We start from the raw sequence: 23,938 nt of genomic DNA, 5'->3' as shown, positions 1-23,938 counted from the left end.
AATACTACTTTAAAAAAAAAATTTTTTTTTATGTCTATAAGTACCTTGCCTGCAGCTAGGTGTTTATATTTGTGCCTGGTGCCCATGGAGGTGGGAACAGGGCCTCCGATTCCCTGGAACAGAAGTTATACACAGTTATGAGCTGCCATATGGGTGTTGGGAACCAAACCCTGGTCCTCTATAAGACCAGCCACTGCTCTTAACCACTGAGCTGTCTCTCCAGACCATATTCAAACCTTTACATTGTGTGTGTGTTTCACTGAATTCAAGAAGAGGTCAGAAGACAACATCATCCACGCAAATACATAAGTAAATAAATTTTTGAAACAAGACACACCTTTAATCCCAGCACTTGGGAGGCAGAGGCAGGCAGATCTCAAGGCCAGCCTGGTCTACAGAGTGAGTTCCAGGACAGCCAGGACTACACAAAGAACCCTGTCTTGTAATAAACAAACGAACAAACAAAAGACCAATCCTAAGGACCAAAAGGAGACATATAGAAATGGCTAACAAGTAAATCCCTGTCTTCATTAGTCCTTAGGGAAATGCACATTGAGCTACCATGAGACAGCCACAGAGATGGATGCCCACATGCCCCTAGTTTTCCCTGGCCCATATACTCTAGTCCCTTCCCAAGGCCGTGTACTGCAGTTGCATACAACAGGTGAGAGTGAGCTGCTGGATATTCAGGAGAGGCCCCAAGATGGAGGTTGTTTGTTTCAGAGGGGCAACCTAGGGATACCAAGGCTCTTTCTGTCCAGAACACTTAGTGTCTGCTCTGAACGTTGTTGTAGATACTGGATCTTTCTTTCATGTCATATCTTACATGATTATTTAAGGTTTCCTCTCTGACAGAGAAATGCTGAAACAATATTTGGATAGTCATTTATAGAACCACTCATTTATAAAATTTTAAAGCCGTCTAAGAGCTATGGCGCTGGGCATAGTGCCAGGCTCCCAGTATGAGCCGCTGAACTTGATGCTCTGACTCCTCCCCTTTCTCCTCTTCCTTCCCCTCCCTCTCCCTTTTCCTCCTCCCTATTCTCCCCTCCTCTCCCTACCACCTCTTTCTTCTCTCTCCATCCCCCTCCTCTTCTTCTCCCTCCCCCCTCCTCCTCTTTCTTCTCCATCTTTGGAGATGGGGGTGGGGTCTCATTGTATTGCCTGAACTCCCCTCAGACTCACTCCCCCCCTTGCCTCAGCCCACACCAGGGCATCACACCTGGCTGTGATGCTTCTATGGATACAGAACTGTGACGGAGTAAGGCTCGAAGCATTAATAAACACACAAAGATCTACTTTAAAGTAACCAATTCCTGACTCTTTGTCTTGGCAGTGGTCTCCAAGGATTCATGACTTCATGCCTGACAGTTTTCTTTTTTAACTCCAATATATGAAGGAAATTTGGGCAAATTCATATTGCTTTATAAAAGACTCTTGGACAAGCTTGTGACTACACCAACACCAACAGCTCCATTAAAAGTCGGTGAGGAAGACAGATTTGGGATGTACCTATAAAGTACTCAAGGACACGGTGACTATCGAATTCAGACACTGTTGATCACTTTGATCCTGGCTGTTCCGATTTCCATCTCCTCCCTCATCAGCAGGATTCACCCTGTCTATAGATAAAATCTTGCAGAGACCTCAGCAATCAAGAGGCAGCTCCACTTCCTTTTTACCAGATTGTTCTGCCTTATTTTAGCACCTTATATTTCCCTCCCACTTTACACCGTGACAGTCCTGTGTTGAGATCGGTCTGTAAAACCCTCCATGAAGAGAAGCGGTTGTCAGCCTCAGAAGATCTGAGCAGTTCCACACCTGGCTCTTTGCAGTGGGCACTTCAAAGGCAGAACAATCTAGCCACGGAGGGAGGAGAGTTCAACAGAAATTATGACTTTTCGGGGTCTGGATGACTTTGAAGACCAAAGCGTGTTTGATCCTTGCTCTGATACTGGCTTTCTGTTCACGCCACTTGCAGAGCGTTGTTGGATGGCTAGTGGCTCATTCTTGCCGTGCCACCTTCTAAACAATCAGCATAAACATTAAGACATCGCGGTGCTTAACAAATGTGTGGCCAGTACAGACCTCCTCTTTCATGCAGTGCTCTCAATTCATTTCATTAGTTACAAGAAATAGGCATTCGTTACAAAAAAAAAAAAATAAACTGTCAAAAATAAGAAATCTTGAAGATCATATTTATAGATACTATCCAAAAAGATATTTCACTGCGTCTCCTTTGGGGCTTTTATTTATACATTTTTAACGGCACTGGGATCATTCTAAAAATACACACATCGTGAGTATATACAGTTATGTCCTATTTTCACTTCTAATTATAACACAAGAAATGCATACTTTGGGAGCTGATATGAGTTCAGAGTTTAGTAAAAAATATGCCTCTCTTTGGAACTGGAAGGTGGGATTGTAGTATTCTGATGCCCCTCGTTATTCTGGTTTCTTTTGCCTTAGTAAATTGAATAATTTCATTTTTCCTAGATTTTAGAGTGAGATTTTTTATTTTAGATTTGCAGTTAAACTTTATGAAAAAATGTATATATACATGAATCTAAATGTTTTGGGAGCCAGATGTGGTGATGTATATCTTTACTCACAAGACTTGGGACGCAGGAGAAGCACTTTAAACTCACGGCCTGTAGGGCTACATGACAGTATTCTGTCTCAAAAAAAAAAAAATGTTTTGGGGTTGGTGAGATGGCTCAATCAATAAAGGTGCTTGCCACCAAGGCTGACACCCTGAGTTCAATGCCCAGGACCCACTCTGGAAGGATCTAGTGATCATGATTTTCTGACCTGCATACTTGGTGCTGTGGAATCTATGCACATACCATGCACACACACACACACACAAATTAAATAAGTTTTAAAGTTTTTTCAAAATGCAAACCAGTTTGCATTAGGTTTGATACTTATAAAATATGTTTATTTAGCACATTACAGACATCCAACACTACCTTCGAGATGAAACCAATTCATTTCCTACATTAGGTTTCCTTGAGGCAATGATTTAGAGACTCCATATTACAAATATTTATTAAACTCTTGCATGTTATATCAGTTTCCTCCCACACACCCATACTGCAGACCTGGTATAAGACACATGAGGAGTGGTAATCAAGAATTAAATCTTTCTTTTTAAAAACTGTCAAAAGCTTGCTACATCAGCATCAAGCGACAGGAGGAGAAATGTCTCCAGTCTACTATACGCCCCTGCGAGCCAGGTTTTAATTTGTTGCGAACGAAGGAAAGAGCCTATAAAAAAATCTTGGCAAAACACAGAACTGCTAATTTAATCAATTTTAGTAGTTAAAGCAGTGACTCCAAGCGCTAACACAATCTGTTGAAAGAACTACTTTCCAAGGTAGGGAGATTCATTTATTTCTGCGTTTTCTTCCCAGTTTTCCAGTCTAAGGATATGTGGGAAGCCATGGCGCACCCGCTGAAAGCCTCTCCCAAGACTTAGGAAACAGACCCCGACCCAAACCGGAAGGAGCCTAGAAGTGGCTCTGTGATCTTGCGGGGGGGGGGGGGGGGGGGGGCGCGTGGTGGTGGGGGAGAGGTGTTGGGGGGTGATGCAGGGATAGTCCGCAGCTGAATGACCATGAAGGAAGAGACCAGTCGACAGTACAGGAAGACATGAAACTGGAAAGGGAAAAACAAAAACAGAAAAAGGTCACAATGTATCATACGAAAAATAAAAAAATAAAAATAAAAAAATAAAAATAAAAAAATAAAATAAAAAACTAGCAGGAGAATCATGAAGTGTCTGAGACAGCAAATGTTTAAGGTTATAATTTTAAATTGATATACGGGTTAAAGCTCTTGGTGGTTTTGATGCAAAAAAAAAAAAAAAAAAAAAACAAACAAACCCAAAGAAACAAAAAACCACCTAACTAGTTTATTCAGAATAACTGCAAATAAGGTCCTCCATTTAGCTGTGAAAGCTGAAGGCCTGTAAAATTCATTTTTTAGTACTTATTTATTTATTTATTGGCAGTGGTGGTGGAGATTGGAGTGAGGCAGGGTCTCTCTATGTAGCCCTGGCTGTCCCGGAACTCACTATGTAGTCCAGCCTGGCCTTGAACTTACAGAGATCTGATTGCCATTGCCTTTGCCTCCCGATTGCTGAGATTAAAGGTGTGTGCCACCATGTCCAGCTAAGAATTCAGGATATTTTTTTTTAACTTAAAGCATATCAACTATACTAAATACAATTTAGAGGCTTTAGTCTTCATGAACAGAGTCTGACCTGAGTGTGCAAAATGTGTGCTGTCACAGTGGCATTAATTGCTTTATCAACTTCATTTCAAACTCCTTTTCTTCTTTTTTTTTTTTTTAAGTTATTTATCTTAAAAAATACAGCTTGGTTTCCTAGTGAGTTCCAAGACAGCCAGGGCTACATAGTGAGACCTACCTTAAAACAAAAGCAAAGAAAAATTGCACTGAACCTGAAGAAGGAGCTGATGGGGGGGGGCATCCTGTGCCCCAGAATGAGAAAGCTCTGCCTCTTCCCGATGTTGCTCTTTTCCCCCTTCTCCTTGCCTCCCAGCTGGATTTCTTTGTGGTACTGGTACGTTTGTCATTATTGGTGCATCCTTTGTATCCTCACAAAATAAGCAGACTCTCAATGAGTGCTCAGCACCTGGGAAATGGTTGCTATAGCAGAAAAAGACTTTTTGGGAACAAGAAATCCAAATGCCTGAGCTCTCAGAGCATCAACAGTTTGCAAGGTCTGTGTGCCATCTGAGACTGGATAATGTGTATGTGGATCACAGGGGATGAGGAATTAGCAGCAAAGAAGGCTTAGATGGTAGTCATCAAAACGAGGGATCAACAGGTGTGGTGCATGCCTTTAATGCCAGCACTGGGAGGCAGAGGTGGGCAGATCTCTGGCAAAAAAGATCTCTGGAAGGAAGGAAGGAAGGAAGGAAGGAAGGAAGGAAGGAAGGAAGGAAGGAAGGAAGAAAGAAAGAAAGAAAGAAAGGAAGGAAGAAAGAAAGAAAGAATCCAAGAGTAGAGGAACCTATGATGCAGAGCCAGACAGAGCCCACGGGGGTTCAAGAGCCCCCACTTCCCACTCAGACATACCTAGGTTGTGAGACTCAGCAGGTAGAGGACAGAAGTAACCTTGAAGCATCCTCTTGGACTCAGTGTGTTATGCAGAGAAATAAAAGTTTTTGTAAACACCTGAGTGTAACCCTGACTTAGCAGATAGACTTGGGCACCCCACCTACTTTTGTACAGCCCAGAAGAGTGGGTCATCAAAGTAGAAAGAGGCTGTACAGGAAACTTCCCGGTCAGACAACGCTATTGGACAAAGACTGAGGAATCAGATGGGAGGGGGACACTGGGAAGATGCTAATGAGGACTAAGGTCGGGGCACTGCCTACCCCGCCCTGATGCTGTAGTCAGTCCCCAGGAGCAGAGGAAGAGAGCAGTGGGGACTCTAAGGAGACTGGGTAACATGCAAACTAACTAACTGAGGGCTGGAGAGATGGCTCAGTACATAAACATGCTTATCAGGAAAGCTTGAACTGTGAACATGACTCCGTAGAATACCTGTAAAAGCTAGGCACTGGCACACTAAGTGTCTATAATCTTAGGGCTCCTACAGGTCCACACAAGGGATGTGGAGAGCAGAGAAACCGAAAGTCTGAGGGGCAGGTAGCTTGGCATGAGCAGCAGAACTACAGCAAAGAGACCTTGTCTCAGACAAGGTGGAGACCAAGGTCCAGCATCCAAGGTTGTCTCTGACCACCCAGAGCGTTCAAATACATGCCCATGCTCACATAAATGAATGAGAATGCATACACACACACACACACACACACACACACACACACACGAAAGAGAGAGAGAGAGAAGAGAGGAGAGAGAGATACATTAAAAAAAAGAAAAGAAAAGAACAAAGAAATTGAGAGGCTGGAAAGATGGCTCAGCAGTTAGGAGTGCTCACTGCCCTATCAGAGAACCAGAGTTGTGATGTCAACACCCACATCATTCACGAGACTCAGAGATGCCTCACTCCAGCTCGAAGAGATCCAGAGCCCCCTTCTGGCCTCAGTGGGTGCCTGCACCCACCTCTCTCTCTCTCTCTCTCTCTCTCTCTCTCTCTCACACACACACACACACACACACACACAAATAATAAAATAAGTATGTTTTAAATCTCCAGTGCTATAAGATGATAATCTTGCATCATTCCCCAGCTCCCTCTCCTCCATCCACACACACACACACCCCACAGGCCCCTCCTTGTTTTCCCAAATTCATGGCCTCCTTTTTCATTAATTGTTGCTTCATGCACATACGAAGCTATAGAACACTTCACAAATGTGCATGTCATCCTTTTGCAGGGCCACACTAATCTTCTCTGTATTATTCCAATTTTAGTAAACGAGCTGCCAAGGCAAGCACTAAAATAATTTTTTTTTTTAAGAAATCAAACCAGAGAGAAGCAGAGCCACGTCCGTTTATGCAATATATCATGACATTTGTGCCAGTACATGCATCCCCATAGATTCCCAATGGTGGTTCACTTTTTGAAACTGCTGAGTGTTTGAGACTCTGAATACTCGATGGACATGCCGTGGGAGGGAGAAAAGAGACATCTTTGTTGTGCCCTGATCAGAATCATCTTCAGATTGGAATCCCAGCTTTGCAGCATCTCTTTGGGGGGTGGGGTAGCTATCTGGTTCATCGGGATTCTAGAAAGAGCCGAAGGACTGTACTGTGCCACCTGCTTTCATTAACTGCTCAGTTGGTGGACTGACAGCAATGCAGCCAGTTCTCCGTTTCTGCCGCCTCCGCCAACTTTGTTATCCCTGCCATGCCCTGATGCCCTGGTATACGGACAGTGGAGAGAGGCAAGGGTTCGCAGGGGGAGTTTCAGAAATGTACCTTCCTCAGATAGTGTTTCCAAGCTGGTTTGTGGCCAAATGGTTCAAGATGAATGACTGTTTATTCGTTTTCCCTAAGCCCTGGGGATCAAACCAGGTCCTTGCACATGCAGTTCCCTGATGCTGAGCTATTGCCCTGTGGTTCTAATTTTAAAGATTTTTCAAGGAAGGCAAGTCTCTAGTAACCTGTCCGAATTATGATCTATATTTTTAAGTGTTCTTCCTTTCATCAAATCTAAGCCTAAATTTGCCCTCTTTGTTCTCCTTTCAGTGAATTGTGATTCTTAAAATATACAACACAATTTCATTTTGAAATCCTGTTTGCATCTTAAGTGTTATATTATGGTTTATAGATAGCATTTATTCTGCCAGAGATGCTGGACCATTTTTGAGATGTTGCTGGTAAAATGGGGCTTTGTAACTCGAGTCTGGGAGACCACTGGTCACCCACGTGGTGATTTGATCAGTGTGAAGAGCCAGACACTGGGCTAAGCAGATGCTGTTCAAAGTGCTGTCTGTGCCCAGAAGCTGCTTGTGCCGTGAAACCAGGAGAGGACCAGAAGGAGCTAGCTGCCTCGTCAGCTGCGAGGATGGGAAGACGGAATAAGAAGCAAAAATTAAGTTGTCTGTTATGGACTCTTATAGTCCCAACACTTGGAAGGTTGAGACAGGAGGCTGGTAGGTTTGAGACCAGCCTGGGTTACAAACAAAGTGAGACCCTCTCTCAAAATAGCAAGAGGCAGAGGAGCTCCCACCTGAGGTAGAATGCTTCAGGCAGCTCAGAACAGAGACCTGGTAACAAAGTATCATGAAGAATATTCCAAAGTCTCCACTGGAATCCTAGATGTACATCTGAGACCCTGTGCAAGGGGAGTTAGAGGTGAGCATATTCCATTCAAGGATGATAAAAAGCCAGAGGGATGCTTAAGAGATAAAGGATATGGGGTAAGAGCACTGACTGCTCTTCCAAAGGTCCTGAGTTCAAATCCCAGCCACCATATGGTGGCTCATAACCTGAGTTCAAATCTCAGCAACCACATGGTGGCTCACAACCACCCGTAATGAGATCTGACGCCCTCTTCTGGTGTGTCTGAAGACAGCTACAGTGTACGTATGTATAATAATAAATAAATCTTTGGGCCAGAGCAAGCAGGGTTGACTGGAGCGAGCAGAAGTCTGAGAAAGAGAGAGAGAGAGAGAGAGAGAGAGAGAGAGAAGTGTAAAGTGTACATTAGGGCTTTGTTTTTGCCAATGATATTTTAAGTTACGCACGTAATATCAGAACAGGTTCTGTTTGTATGTAGCAGAGTAAGCATCAGGATTATGGTGACATGAGCTCACTCCTCACTCCTCACCTGCCACCCTGGTGCCTCTGAGAGGAGGGCCATCCTTCTCTTTGACAAGAGCAGCCCCTCATGCTGGGGTAGTGGCAGTGGGAGGGGCAGGCCGTGGGAGTGAGTAATTCTCTCTGTTCTTGGACACATAGAGGCTCCGAGGAGAACAGCTGAGCATTGACGTCCAACCCAATCGTTGCACAATTAGGAAAAGGAACATATTATTTTGGCAAAGTATTTTATGTTTTAAATTTACATTGTCATTAGCAATTTGAGTTTTTAAAAATTACATTCATTTGTTGTATACCCATTTTGTACCTGATATGCAGATCAGAGGACACTGTGTAAGAGTCAGATTTCTCCTCCTACTGTATGGGTCCTGGGGATTGAATTCAGTTAATCAGACATAGTGACAAGTGTCTTTATCCAATGAGCCATCTTACCAGGTCCCAGTTTGCTTCTTTTTATGTGTCTTCACAACTTCTTTTCTTTTCTTCTCTTTTCTTTTCTCTTTCTTTCTCTCTTTCTTTCTTTCCTTCCTTTCTTTTTCTTTCTTTCTTTCTTTCTTTCTTTCCTTCTTTCTTTCTTTGGTTCTTTTGGTTTTGTTTTTTAGTTAGGTGTTGGAGAGACTGCTCAGCGGGTGAGAGCGTCTGTTCAAGCTTGAGGGTCTGAGTTCAGATCCCCACTCTGGAAGAAAAGTGAAAGGTAGCCTGGTGTGTTCCCTTAGTCCCAACTGAGGGGAAGACACAGAAGGCTCTGGGCTCGTTGGTTGCCGGCCTAGCTTCAGGTTCAATGAGAGAGAAATCTGTTCTCAGGGGGATAAGAAAGAATGGCTAATGGAGTAGAACATGTGACAGTGTCCTCTGGCCTCCATGCACCCCCTTACACACACACACACACACACACACACACACACACACACACACACACGGTGAAGACGAACACACCTGTCACTATTAACAGTCCATCATAAGCTTTTTCTTCTCTCTCTAGGGTACTGTTAAAAATTTCCGAAACGAAATCCCTTGTTCCCTAAGTCCTTTGCTCCCCATCTTCCCACCCCTCTGATTCCCCAACACAGTTATAAAACACGAGCTACCACTGTTACTTTGTCAGGCAGAATGGCATGTTCTGGAACATTCTAGATAAGTCCTATGGCCTCTTTAGTTCTGGTTCCTTTTCCCCTCAGGAGGTCCAGTGTGGGTCCACTCAGGATTTTGGGGTGCCTAGACCCTACTTACTGTCTTTGCAGCCCAATAAAAGGTGACCTTAGTTAGAGTGTGAGCTGCCCTGTGAGGCAGAGCCCTCCTGTGCTTGTTGAGAAAGGGAGATGGCCGGTGTTTCCAGGAGTGGCCTCCTTCTACAAGCACATTGATCCAGGAGATCTGAGTGCAGTGACCGATGTCCCTAGCCCAGGTCTCGGGCTCCATTCCTTCCTAGTCAGAGTCCTGACATGGTGATGTGCAGCCTTCATTGGAAATCTGCTGCAGTAGAAAGAAGTCCTGCTCCTCGCACCCACTGCGGGTGAGGACAGCATTTGCTGCTGAGGAGTCTCTGTCCCCACAGTCCACTTCGTGTAGGTGCTTAAGAATTGTTAGCTTTCCTGGTCTTTCTCAGTTGCATCAAAAGCCAGGGGGAGGGGCTGGACAGCTGGCGCTGTGGTGAAGAGCACTTCCTGCTCTTCTGGAAGACCCGAGCTCGGTTCTCAACAACTAAGTCAGGCAGCTCACAACTGCCAGTAACTTCTGCTCCAGAAATCCCAACACCTCTGGCCCCTACAGACAAAGGCACTCCCATGCACACCACACACATACACGTAATTAAAAATTAAATTAAATTTAAAAGAAAGCCAGAGGAAGCAGCCATCCATTTCCCAAATCATTATAGAAATATAATTTCCCTTGAAATTCTCAAGTGCCCTTCCAGTTGATCCACTTGACGTTCATCCAAGCCCTCGGAATCAAACCCAGTGCATGCTGGGTAATCACTCTTAACTTCTGAGCACCCTCCCCCCATGACCCATTAAAAATCTTAACAATTACACCACAATCTCTCGGAGTCAACATTTATTATTAGTTTGACCAGGTGTTCACAGTAAGGCAGGGCATGGCCTTGAGTGAGATAGTTCATTGCAGCTGAAAGCAGTTCTCAGAGAAACACTTCCCTTTGAACCCTCATCTGCCCCTAGCCCTGGCCAACTGGAGAACAGGTGACTGGGTACCGCAGTGTCCAGTCCCAGCATAACCGAGCTTTCAGTCCAGCCACTGGGCCAGATTCTAACACAACCTCCCCACAGATTCTAACACGACCTCCCCACGTTGCCTCTGCATAGCAAAGCTTTGGAAGCAGAAATGTACAGGTCAGCTTTCTGTTGCTCCCAGGTACTGGAGACAGACAACTTATTTAAAAGTCTCATGAAGAGGTGTCTTTTGGCTCATGAGTCTGGAGATTCAAGTCCAACATCAAGTGGGCCCATTGCTGTGGGCCTTGAGCAAATGGACTATGCCTCATAGTCAGGAAGTACATAAGCACCAGGTGGTGGAAAATAGGAAGAAGGGGAGAAGGAAAGAGAGAGAAGGAGAGAAAGGGAGGGAGAAAAAGATGGAGAGAGAGAGAATATTCCTCCCAATAACTTAAAACAGGGCTCCTTCTCAAGATCCACCACATTTCAAAAGCCCCACCACAGGGACCACGTCTGTCACATGTGGGACCTTGCACATGAGCCTTTGGAGGACCTTCAACATCCAAACTATGGTTATTGGTTTAAAGCTGGTTCTCAAACTTCTGCGTCAGGATCGCACGACACGCCCCTTACACTCCAGCTCCTGGGTGCAGGACTGAGTTCTGAGGTTGGCATTGTTGGTAACTGCCGGGCACTGCGGGCACTGCTGAGCTGTTTCTGCTTCACAACGTCCACCTGAAGGAGGACTGGCTTAAAATATACAAGTACCAGCCAGGCAGCAGTGGCACACACCTTTAGTTCCAGCCCTCAGGAGGCAGAGGCAGGCAGATCTCTGTGATTTTGAGACCAGCCTGGTCTACACAGAGAACCCTGTCTCGATATATACAACACACATATACACAAGTATCTAATCCAGGCATTGCTGTGAGTTGAGGCTAGTCTGAACTACGAATTGAACTTAAGGCCAACCTGGGCTACATGGCAGAAAGCCCTAACTCAGAAATCATATATAAATATATTAAATATGCCTAGAGGTAGCTAGGGTTGCAGCTGGTTCTGTTCATTCTGCCAGGACTAGCATATTGGCCTTTTGTCTTTGGGCTGTTCCCATCTGGTTTCCATGTAGCTATATCTCCAGTTAGCACAGTCAAGGCAGGAGGTGAAAAGAGGGGGGCCCCAACTGGGATCTGCTTCTTTCAGGAGGAAACAAGAATTTCTTTGGAAGTCCCCTGCTCATGGGGACTGCTGGGTTTTCTTTCATAAATCCCTGTCACTCCAGTATTGCAACAATGTCCATATGCAATATATTCTTTCAAAAGCCAACTGATGGGAAGAGGGCAAGACAATCCAAAGTCCTCACTTCCAATGTCACTCAGAGGATGAGGAAGCACCCTCCACAGTGTGCTCCTAGAAAGGATGCCTGCTATGACTTTTTTTTTTTTTTTTTGAGACAGAATCTCATGTATCCCATGCTGGCTTCAAACTTGATATATAGCCAAAGGTAACCTTGAACTTATGATCCACTGAAGCGCTGAGAGCCTAAGAGTCTCAGGGTTTCATTTGCTGTGATGAAACACCATGACCAAAAGCAACATGGGGAGGAAAGGGCTTGTTTCATTCAATTGTCCACATCACTGTTCATTAGCAAAGGAAGTCAAGACAGAAACTCAAACAGGACAGGAACCTGGAGGCAGGAGCTGATGCAGAGGCCATAGAGGGGTGCAGCTTACTGCCTTGCTTCCCCTGGCTTGCTCAGCCTGCTTTCTTATAGAACCCAGGACACCAGCCCACATGTAACCCCACCCACAATATGTTGGGCCCTCCTCCATCAATCACCAATTAAGGAAATGCTCTGCAATCTTGCCTCTAGCCCATTCTTACAGAGGGAATTTCTCAATGGAGGTCTCCTCCCTTGGATGACTATAGCTTGTGTCTAGCTGATATAAAACTAGCCAACACAACAGGCATGTGCCACCATGCCTGATTTATGAACTTGAACTCCTAATTTAAACACACACGTGTGCACACACACAAACACACACAAAGAGACTCTAACAATTCAAGGCTGTATTTGATGAAAACGTCTTTTATCTTCTATCTTAGACCCCTAGTGAGAGAGGAGAGGAATCTGAGTTCATTCCGAGGCTACTATTTCATTAGATCCTCCAGCCTGGGACACTGGTGTGAGTACCCGGGAAGAAGATGGGCCAGAGTTAAAAGTGAAAGATCTGTCTTCACTGAAGTCTCTGAAGGTATCTGGAGAGACAGGCTAGTGAGAGGACTGTCTGGGTGGCCTGAAATCTGAGTGTAGCTTCAAGAGTGTGACATTCTGCCCACAGACCTCACAGGTCTGTGACAGTAGGAGGGCTCTGAAGGGCAGGTAGCTTTGATATTCCACAGCTTCAAGGTCATGAGTGTCTTGAGTGGTGTAAGCCCAGCTCTGAGGCGCTGACATCAAGCACTTTGAATAGAGCAGCACTCAGGTGGAAGCGAGAGAGGGCACTGCTGACTGGAGATGTAAGTCAGTTGGTACGGTGCTTGCCTGGCATTTATGAGACCCTGGGTTTGATTCCCAACACCGCACAAAACTGGACATGGTGAAACAGGTCTTGGGAGGTAGAGGCAGAGGGATAAGACACTTAAGGTTATCTTGGGCTGAATGGTTCACGCAGCAAGTTTGAAGCAAGGCTGGGACACATAGGACCCTGTTTCAAAATGGGGGACTGGGGGTATCTGCACCTCATCATTAGTGGCCACCCCAGCATCAGAGAGCATCCTCACAGTGGTGTTGTAAGGTCAGCCTCCCTGAGCTTCCCCCCACACTGCCACTTACCGGTTTCTAGTGCCGCCTTCTCCAGGGGGTGTTGTCAGAATTCATTCATAAGTGCCTTGTTTATGAGTGCCTTGTTCATGGCTGTCTCCTATGTGGGATTCATCAGGGTGTGGAGACCCCAGGAGGGCCTTGGCAAAGGACAGTGATCAAGGGAAGAGAAAAGGAGCCCCAGCTATAACAGTGTCCACGCAGGAGATGGGAAGGGAATGGGCTGAGCCAGGAGAACACTGTTTGTTTTTATGAAGGTGAATAGATGTTTTTGCTCCCGGGCCTCAGACCTCAGAAGACATAAATTACTCAGGTCAGACAGAGAAGAAAGCTGGGCTTCATGGATGGGCTTCATGGAGGGTTTTTGTGTGTTTATCTGAGGAGATTGGATTTCATTACAGGGGGTCTGAGGAACAGTTAGAATTGCATGACCATTCATCTAGAGCTCTGTGCAGAGAAACCAGAAAGGGGGATGGACCCTCTGAGGAAGAGAGGGCAGTGAAAAGATGGTTCTCGTGGACCGTGGGAGAAGGCAGATGGCTCTGAAATCCGATGGTAGCACCGAGAATGAAAACGCTGGGACAGATGTGAAAGAGAAGCTGGGCGAGAGAACCACCCCAGGCTATATAAAGCACCTTGCTTGCCCAATCCTTCAGTGTGTTCAAGTGCAAACACCAGCGTTTTAGAGACTTCTATCAAGAGAACCTTACTGTAGGTAAGCCAGGCCTCTGGATCGCTCGCCGGTGCTCATAGACGCTGTTTTACACCACAGTTATGGTTCTCTGCAATTAGAGGTGCGATCGTTTCCAGCGAGCCACACACTGCAGGATGAATTCTCCAGCACAAATATCTCCATTGATTTCTTGTTCCCAAATCATTTCACGTGTGTGGATTTTATGCTACTTTACCATCTGTTCATACTCAGAAATCAAATAAATTATTAATAAAGTACATGATAAGTAGCAAGCAGACTTAATAAGATCATTCCTAGGCTGCTGCTGACAAATGTCCATTTGCACATCAGCGGTTGATTTTCTATATCCATTGATTAAAATAAAATATTTACTCTCTATAAGGGGAGTAAGTTATAAAAATCAGGATGAGAAAAATGTGATAAATTCACTAAAAAATGATAACCAGATTCCCAGGATTTGAGAAAAATCTGTAACATGGTTTTCTTATTGCCACTATTAGCCACTCTCCTGGAAATCAATTTTTTTCCCTCATGTACCTGTGTGTGAGTGGAGGATGAATGTGCATGCATATGTGTTTGAACATGTGAGTACGTGTGTGTGCCCAGATTGCACATCGTGTGTGTGTGTGTGTGTGTGTGTGTGTGTGTGTGTGTGTCTGTGTGTGTGCAGGTCTGAGGTTAACAGTGGCATCTTTCTCCATCTTATTCATTGTGGGTGGGTCTCTCAGTTGAACCCAGGACTCAATGACATGGCTAGTCCTGCTAGCCAGCTTTGGAGATCCCCTGTCTGCCTTCAGAGTGCAGGAATTACAGCTAGGCTGCCATACCATCTAGTATTTACGTGGTTTCTGGACATCCAAACTCCAGTGTCACATTTATACAGCAAGTGTGGTACCCACTAGGCCATGGCCCCAGATCCTGGGAATCAGGATTCTTTTTTTTTTTTTTTTTTTTTTTTTTTTGGTTTTTTTTTTTTTCGAGACAGGGTTTCTCTGTGTAGCCTTGGCTGTCCTGGACCTCACTTTGTAGACCAGGCTGGCCTCGAACTTCAGAAATCTGCCTGCCTCTGCCTCCCAAGTGCTGGGATTAAAGGCGTGCACCACCACGCCCGGCTGGGAATCAGGATTCTTTTTTTTTTTTTGTTTTTGTTTTTTTTTTTTTTTTGGTTTTTCGAGACAGGGTTTCTCTTTATAGCTCTGGCTGTCCTGGCGCTCACTTTGTAGACCAAGCTGGCCTCGAACTCAGAAATCCGCCTGCCTCTGCCTCCCAAGTGCTGGGATTAAAGGCGTGCGCCACCACGCCCGGCTTTTTTTTTTTTGTTTTTTGTTTTTTTAAAGATTTATTTATTTATTTATTTATTTATTTATTATATGTAAGTACACTGTAGCTGTCTTCAGATGCACCAGAAGAGGGCGTCAGATCTCAGTACGGATGGTTGTGAGCCACCATGTGGTTGCTGGGATTTGAACTCTAGACCTTCGGAAGAGCAGTCGGGTGCTCTTACCCACTGAGTCATCTCGCCAGCCCCTGGGAATCAGGATTCTTATGCTAAATTCAGAACCAAGAAGTAGAAGTACTTAAGCCAGGAGTAGCGGCACACACCTGTAATACCAGAACCCCACAGGCAGAATATTGGGAGTTCAATGTCCTCCTCTGCTATGTAGAGAGTTCAAAACCAACCTGGGCAACATGACACCTTACCTCAAAGAAAGAAAGAACCACTTGAAAGGACAATATCAATGAGCTGTGACTTCTCTAGTCACCCAGAAATGGTGCTACTTAATCATTATTTCTGAGTTCTAGGCCAGCCTGGTCTACAAAGTGAGTTCCAGGACAGCCAGGGCTACACAGAGAAACCCTGTCTCAAAAAAAGAAAAAACGAAAAAAGAAGAAGAATCAGCTTGATTTTAAAAAAGGTTTGAGAGGCTGGAGAGATGGCTCAGTGGTTAAGAGCACCGACTGCTCTTCCAGAGGTCCTGAGTTCAATTCCCAGCAACCACATGGTGGCTCACAACCATCTGTAATGGGGTCTGATGCCCTCTTCTGGTGTGTCTGAAGACAGCAACAGTGCACTCATAAATAAAATAAATAATTAAAAGAAAAGGTTTGATATATCTTTATGCTTTGTGTATGAGTGTTTCGTCTGCATGTATGTATGTGCACCATGTGCATGCCTGGTACCCGGGGAGGCCAGAAGAGCACATAAGATCTGGAAGTCGAGTTACAGATGTGTGAGCTGCGATGTTGGTGCTGCAAATCAAACTTGGGCCCTGAAAGATGACTCTTAACCTCTGAGATGTCTCCTGCCTCTTTTCTCCTCATCTGTCAGGGGAGGGGGTACTATCTCCCTTTCTATGCTAAGTGAAGAAGTTTCTGTTGAATTATATAATATGATACATGTACCAATGTTATTTTTCCAGTTGTCAAAAATACAGATACTGAGTGTGTGGGATACTAACAGTCATTCAGAAATGTATTTTTTTTTTTTTTTGAGACAGGGTTTCTCTGTATAGCCCTGGCTGTCCTGGAGCTCACTTTGTAGACCAGGCTGGCCTCGAACTCAGAAATCCGCCTGCCTCTGCCTCCCGAGTGCTGGGATTAAAGGCGTGCACCACCATGCCCGGCCAGAAATGTAATTTTAAAATCAAAACACAAGGCAGGGGTGGTACTGGTGAGATGGCTCAGCAGGTAAAGGTGCTTGCCACCAAGCCTGGAAACCTGAGGTCGACCCACCTGGTACAGGAAGCAAACTGAGTTCTGAAAGCAATGCTCTGTCATCCTTACATGACATGGTATGTACACACTTGTGCATGTGCACACGTGCACGTGCGCGCACACTCACACACACACACTCACACACACACACACACACACACAGAGGAGGGGGCCAGAAACAAATGTAAATTTAAAAAATAATATTAATAAGGTAGAAAATCAAAGGAAGGAAAAAAAATACCCAAGGATGCCCCCTGCTATCCACACACAGATGCACACATACACACGCACAAACACAGCCAAATGTCTTTTACATCTCACCGGTGACACCTGTAGTGAGGCAACAGAGCTGTGAACAGCTTCTGAGGGCAGAGATTCCCCTAACTGAATAGCTGGATGAAGGAGAAATGTTCGGTTGCACACTATGCGTTTGTTTGCTCGTCTGGGGCACGCATGGTGTTCATGAGGTACACCAGACTGACCTTGAACTGACCTCCTGCCTCAACCTCTGGAATGCTAGAATGACTTGCATGGGCTGCTGCCATCGTTAACGTTGGTTGTCAACTTGACAACCAACCTAGGAGGCGAGCATGCGGGCATGCCTGTGATGGGGAAAACTCGCGCACTGTGGGCGGCACCATTCCCTGCGCTTGGATCCTGAACTGACTAAAAGGAAGAAAAAGCGCCCTGAGAACCAGAACGCTGTGCTCTGGACCATGGCTGAGAGGCGGCCACCTCCTGCCAGCTTGAGTTCCATGCTGCGATGGTCTGGACCCTCAGACTGGAGCCAGAATAAGCCTTTCCTTCCTTAATTTGCTTTTCCCAGATGCTTTATCACAGTCACAGCTCAAGTAACCAAGGCAACCACCATGCCTGGCTGTACACACTTAAATAAGCTTAAATTTTTAGATCATGCTCATCTGTGACCTGTTTAAATTCTGAGTCAGTTTTTGAGGGCACTACATTTGATACAATTGATGTCACAAACAAAATGTAGTCCTCAAACATAATCCAACAGGTCCTGCCACCCATCTTTAAGATATTATTATTACTATCATTATTTAAAATAGTATTATTCGTTTTGTAGCCCCTTGTTCTTCCGTGGGAAAATCCTAGAGGAATATTCCGTTAACTTGAAGTTAAAGCGGCGTTACTGCAGATGTCACCCAGAAGTGTCCTAAGCTGTTAAAAATATCTCTACAGCTATATGGTGCTAAATATGCATTCTTTCACCTTCCCTTTCTACATTTAACGTCCCTTGGAAATGCTTCATACTGCTTTTGAATTAAAGATGGTTACAGAAATCTCTGTTGCTGATTTTACGCAGTGAGTAAAGGCCTCACTGTCACTCCTGATGACCCATGTTTGATCCTCAGGCCCCCGATGGTGGAAGGCAAGAACAGACTCCTGCAAACGGTCCTCTGAACTCTGTATGCTCATGAGTATGCATGTACATGCACGCATGCGTGCACACACACACACACACACACACACACACACACACACACACGATGTAATAAACTGGGTGGATGATGCACACCTTTAATTCCAGTACAGAGGAGGCAGAGGCAGGGGGATTCTCCTAGAGACCAAGGCCTTCTTGACCTGCATAATAAGCTTCAGGCCAGCCAGGGATACATAGTAAGACTGGAATTTAAAATAACTATAATGATGGTAATAATAATAATAAAGTTTTTTTAAAGATTTATTTATTTATTATATGTAAGTACACTGTAGCTGTCTTCAGACACTCCAGAAGAGGGCATCAGATTTCGTTACGGATGGTTGTGAGCCACCATGTGGTTGCTGGGATTTGAACTCCGGACCTTTAGAAGAGCAGTCGGCGCTCTTAACCACTGAGCCATCTCGCCAGCCCAATAATAAGGTTTTTAATAAACTTTTTTTTCCTGGGTTTACCACTCCCCTTGGGTCTGTGTAGCTGTGTTTCTTCAATTTGAAAGCATCAGAGAGTACCACTGTGCACTGTATAATAGAACATAAAACATAAACTAATATCAAGTCTCCAAGGAGTGACCAAATGGCTGGGTTTCATATTCTTTATGGTTTTCATAAACATGGTGAACAATTGCTTTTTTAAAAAAATCTTATGACAGGTTACATGGCTTTTCATTAGAAACTATGTAATACTGAGCCTGATGGTGGATGCCTAATGGCCCCAGTTACTTGGAAGGCTTGAGGCAGGAAGACTGGCTAAGGCCCAAGAGTTCAAGTTCAGCCTGGGCAACATAAGCTCAGGGCTGGGAATGAGGCTCAGCTGGCAAAACGAGTGTTTAGCCTGCTCTGACTTGAGTTCAGTCAAGCACCTACATCTGACAGCTTGAAACCACCTGGAACTTCAGCACCAGGGGATCTGATGCCCTCTTCTGGTCTCTGTGTGTATACACACAATCTCTATTTAAAATTATCAGAGTTGTATGAGAGAGAAGAAGAACATCTTGTTGATATTTTCAAAGCAGTTTTGAAGCCTGAAGAAATGGCTCAGTGGAGGAAGGGATCTGGCAGAAGGATTGGGATTGGAGTTTGAATACCCAACAGCTACACTAAAAAAAGAAAAGAAAAGAAAAGAAAAGAAAAGAAAAGAAAAGAAAAGAAAAGAAAAGAGAAGGGAAGGGAAGGGAAGGAAAGGAAAGGAAAGGAAAGGAAAGAAAAGAAAAGAAAAGAAAAGAAAAGAAAAGAAAAGAAAAGAAAAGAAAAGAAAAGAAAAGAAAAGAAAAGAAAAGAAAAGAAAAGAAAAGAAAAAAACAAACAACAGACTAGCTTGGTGGCCTGTCTGTAATCCCAGTCTTTAGGAGTTAAACCAGGGAATTTTCAGAAGAAGCGGGATAGCTAAACCAAGTGAAGAAGCAAGTTGGCTAATTAGATTAGCAGAGCTGATGAGATGCTATCTCAGTCAATGAAGTGGAGAGTGGTTGAGGAAGACACCAGAGCTCACATACACTCACATGCATGCGCACACACACACATGCAAACCTGCACATATGTGCATGCATACACACACATGCAAACCTGCACATATGTGCACACATACACATGTATTCATACACATGCAAACACATGCCAAAAAAGCATTTTTATGAAAAGTACTAGAGTCATAAAACTAGAATGCTATACCCTAGGACTGTGAATAGATTCTTCACAGAACGTTGAGCTAGAATGAGGTTTATTTACACATGATTGACATGTCAGCTGATATTAATAAATTGGCCAACATTTAAAAAAAAAAAACATGTATTGAGCTAGACATGGTGGCCTTTAATCCCAGCAAAGGCAGCCTATTCAATGTAATGAGTTCCAGGACAGCCAAGGCTGTATTAATTGTAACACAACAATAATGAGATTGATCAGATTACAGAACGTACTATAACAACTGCACTTTGGGCCCATCTGATAGCCTTTCTGTTAAATGAGAAATACTTGATTTTTTTTCTTCTTTCAGATAAATTAAGGAATTGAATCTTTGCAACTCCTTTTTTTTTTTTTCTGAAAAGAAAAATGTGTTAAAGTACAAGATTGCCAAGACAGATACTGGCTTTTGAAAGAATACTAATAACTTTTTATGGCAGAGAGCTTCTTTTTATACACAGCAAAAAAAAACCCTCCTGCTATTCTTAAGTGTTTTGAAAATCCAAAGAAAGACTTTTGATTGAGGCTTGTACACAATGCTGTGGCTTTCTCATGATGCTGCTGCCAAGGATGAGGGCACAGCACATGCAAGCTCTAACCAGCCTATGGAGGGCTTTGATTTCCAGGAAGACATGATGAATGCCTGCCGCATCAGGATAGTGTGAAAGAAAATGGTGGTGCTGTTGGCAAAATGGGTCCACTGGAACAGAGAAATGGTACACGGAGAAGCACTTCTTGACGGGGTCTCTTAATCAGTCTCGAGTCAGCAGATGTGAGAGAGCAGTGGGCTTTCGCAGTCCAGCATCCTTCCCATCTGTGACAGTTCACTCTTCACTGTGAACTTGGGTCCATTTAGGATACAAACCTCCGGGCGTATCTGAAGATGTTTCCAGAGAGGTTTCACCGGCATGGGAAGCACCATAACATGGACTGAGATCCCAAAGTGTCTTAGTCAGGGTTTCTATTCCTGCACAAACATCATGACCAAGAAGCAAGTCGGGGAGGAAAGGGTTTATTCAGCTTACAATTCCACACTGCTGTTCATCACCAAAGGAAGTCAGGACTGGAACTCAAGCAGGTCAGGAAGCTGGAGCTGATGCAGAGGCCATGGAGGGATGTTTCTTACTCGCTTGCTTCCCCTGGCTTGCTCAGTTTGCTTTCTTATAGAACCCAAGACTACCAGCCCAGAGATGGGACCACTCACAAGGGACTCTCCCCGCTTGATCATGAAATGAGAAAATGTCTTACATCCTCCATCAAGGCTTCAAGGTTCTAGAAGCTTCTAAAACATCATTCAGCAGGAACCAAATGTTAGACTACGTGAGCCTCTGGGGACATTGCACATTCAGGGCATACCAGGAGGAGGGATGTATTTGACCTGTGGTTTTAGGGTACAGTATGTTGTGACAAGAAGTCATGCCAGGAGGAATGTGAGGTGGCCAACCATGTTGCCTTTCATCTGGAAGCAGAGATGGATAATGTGGATATTCTGCTTACCGGAGCGAGTGGGGCCGAGCTGGGCAGAGGTCCTAAAAATTCAATTCCCAACAACCACATGAAGGCTCACAACCATCTGTACAGCTACATTGTACTCTCATACATAAAAATAAATACATCTTTTAAAAAAAGATAAAGCTGAAGTGTATATGTGTGTGTGTGTGTGTGTGTGTGTGTGAGAGAGAGAGAGAGAGAGAGAGAGAGAGAGAGAGAGAGAGAGAGAAAGAGAGAGATTTACTCAAGAGCCTTCACCGTATACCTTTACCCTTCCTTGTCTTTTCTGCATTGCCCGTTTCCCATGAGCCTGTACTGTACTTTGGGCATCTTTCTTATCTCTGAGCCGATATTCTTGCTTGCATGTATTATTCGAGTAATCTGGAACAACAGGTGTTTCAGCTTGGCTGGGAAAGAGAGTGAGTAGCAGCACGCTATCTAGACAGACAGGAAACTAAGGTTGGGCATGGTGGCACACACCTTTAGTCCAAGCACCCTCGAGGCAGAGGTAAGCAGGGGAGCTCAGTGAGTTCGAGGCCAGCCTGGTCTACAGAGTGAGTTCCAGGACAGCCAGGGCTACACAGAGAAACCCTGTCTCAAAAACAAAACAAAACAAAATAAAAACAAAAAACAAAAAACAAAAAAACCCCAAGATGGTTGTCACTAGAAAAGAGCTGGACAATGGATGGCAATATTCTTTGATAAACATTAAACACAATTCAACTCAATGTATATCACTTATGAGTTCACTGTTTAAATTTTTAATTTTATTTTTAAGTGTGTAGGTGTGAGTAGGGGAGTAGGTGGGCATGTGTGTGTGTGTGTGTGTGTGTGTATGTATGAGTGCCCTGCCAGTAGCAGCCAGAGGCAGCAGGTCTCCTGGCACCTCTGGTGAATCATGTGACATGGATGCTGAGAGCCACATGTCACACATCATATGATTCCAAGGGTCCAAAAGCAGCAAACACTTCTTTTCTCTGTTTTTGTTTTGTTTGTTTTTTAAACAGGGTCTCTATGTATCTCTGAATATCCTGGAAGTTAGTATGTGTAGACCAGGCTAGTCTCGAACTCAAAGAAATCAGCCTGCCTCTGTCTCTACAGTGCTGGGATCAAGGGCGTGCACCATCATGCCTGTCCCAGCAACAATCTTGCTTCTCTTAGCTACTGAGCCATCTCTCCAGCTCCCTCTGTGAATTCAAACGACTCTAGCCTGGTATAGTCAGAAATTATAGATCCGTTCAGGGAGGTCACTTTTTGCTTTGTTAATATTCTGTGCCATATATAGATATCAATTAAATGTCCGATGCAATGGCAGATCATTATACTCTGATGAAACAGAAGAAAGAAGACAGTTATCGTGTGTAAACAGCGCTAATGATGGCTGTGAAGCGAAGTGATGTCTTCTCATCAGGACGAGGGTGAATGAAATGGTGGCCTGAGGGGACTTGCTGCAGAAGCTTTTCCACGAGCTAAGCTCCAACCCAAGTCAGACGGAATGGGATCGGAGTGAAAGGAAAACACCAGAATTAGATGCAATAAAGGAGTTTTGGGTGGGAGATCATTACAAGAACGGATTACTGAGCATGGATAGACTTCCCTCGGCAGGCGTGATTACCTGCCTGGGATGACTTAATTATGGAGCTGCCTGGAGGCATGAGGCTGAATTGATGACTTCTGCACTTAGATTTTATAGTTCTATTGAAAAGAATATAAAACCCACATAGTTTTAAATTCAAATTTATTGCAAGGCTTATATAGTCAAATGTGTCCATATAAAGATCAAATTGTTGATTTACAGACAGAAAATCTATAACCTGCATTCTGCGGCATCCAAGTTCTACATAATCTTTATAGAATGCTTCCTTGTAAAAAGTCTGATATAAAAGGAATCATAAATTTGATAGTTCTTGGCAATCTAGTACTTTCCTTCGCTTAAAGGTATACTACATTGGATTAATATGATATTACACATAATTGATTTAAGTTGCTCTCTTATGCTCAAATATGAAAATAACATCTACAAACCTAGCATTTCCATTAAGGCTATGGGTGTGAGTGGAGTGTGATCAGAATTCCCCATCCTCTGTTCTCTATAGATGGTCGTTTGATGGGATAATCATTTGTAAGTCAGATTTGAGTGAGAGAAAAGAATTCGCCATGGAGCCAGGGGTGTTGGGAGAGTCATGGGTGAGCATAGAGAGGCCCCAGGTTCCACCCAGCACCACACATAAAGTGTTTGGTGGAATAAGCCTGTGGTGCTACACTCAGTGGCAGAAGCTCGAGGATCGACAGTTCAAAACCACCTTTGACTCCATAGTGAATTCTATTCCAGCATGAGATACAAAAGATCCTGTCTCAAAAACAAGAACAAGACCCAGCACTCAGGAGGCAGAGCCAGGTGGATCTCCGTGAGTTTAAGGCCAGTTTAGTCTACTTGGTGAGACCTTTCTCCACAAAGAAAGAAAATAGTAAAGTGCAATCAGGCTTTGTTGCTCGTGGGAGGAGCTCTAGTTGTGGGAGGCTCTGGATTGGATAGCCCAGAGAACCATGGGAGGAGCTCAGTTTTGGGAGGCTCTGGATTGGATAGCAAAGTGCAATCATGCATTGTTGCTCGTGGGAGGAGCTCAGTTGTGGGAG

General features: G+C 44.3%; 1 non-coding gene across 1 annotated transcript; it reads right to left on the bottom strand.

Moving 5' to 3' along the window:
* Positions 1–6,332: 6,332 nt before the first annotated feature.
* LOC115032605 (U6 spliceosomal RNA) lies at positions 6,333–6,438 on the bottom strand. Its single transcript, XR_003838248.1, has one exon. It is a non-coding gene; the product is annotated as a U6 spliceosomal RNA (small nuclear RNA).
* Between the last annotated feature and the right edge of the window lie 17,500 nt (positions 6,439–23,938).

Source organism: Mus caroli, unplaced genomic scaffold (genome assembly GCF_978045245.1).
Source record: "Mus caroli unplaced genomic scaffold, Mus_caroli_1 scaffold_13, whole genome shotgun sequence".
Classification (NCBI taxonomy): domain Eukaryota; kingdom Metazoa; phylum Chordata; class Mammalia; order Rodentia; family Muridae; genus Mus; species Mus caroli.
The sequence above is the reverse complement of the archived record's forward strand: the minus strand, read 5'-3'. Positions and strand labels throughout refer to the sequence as shown.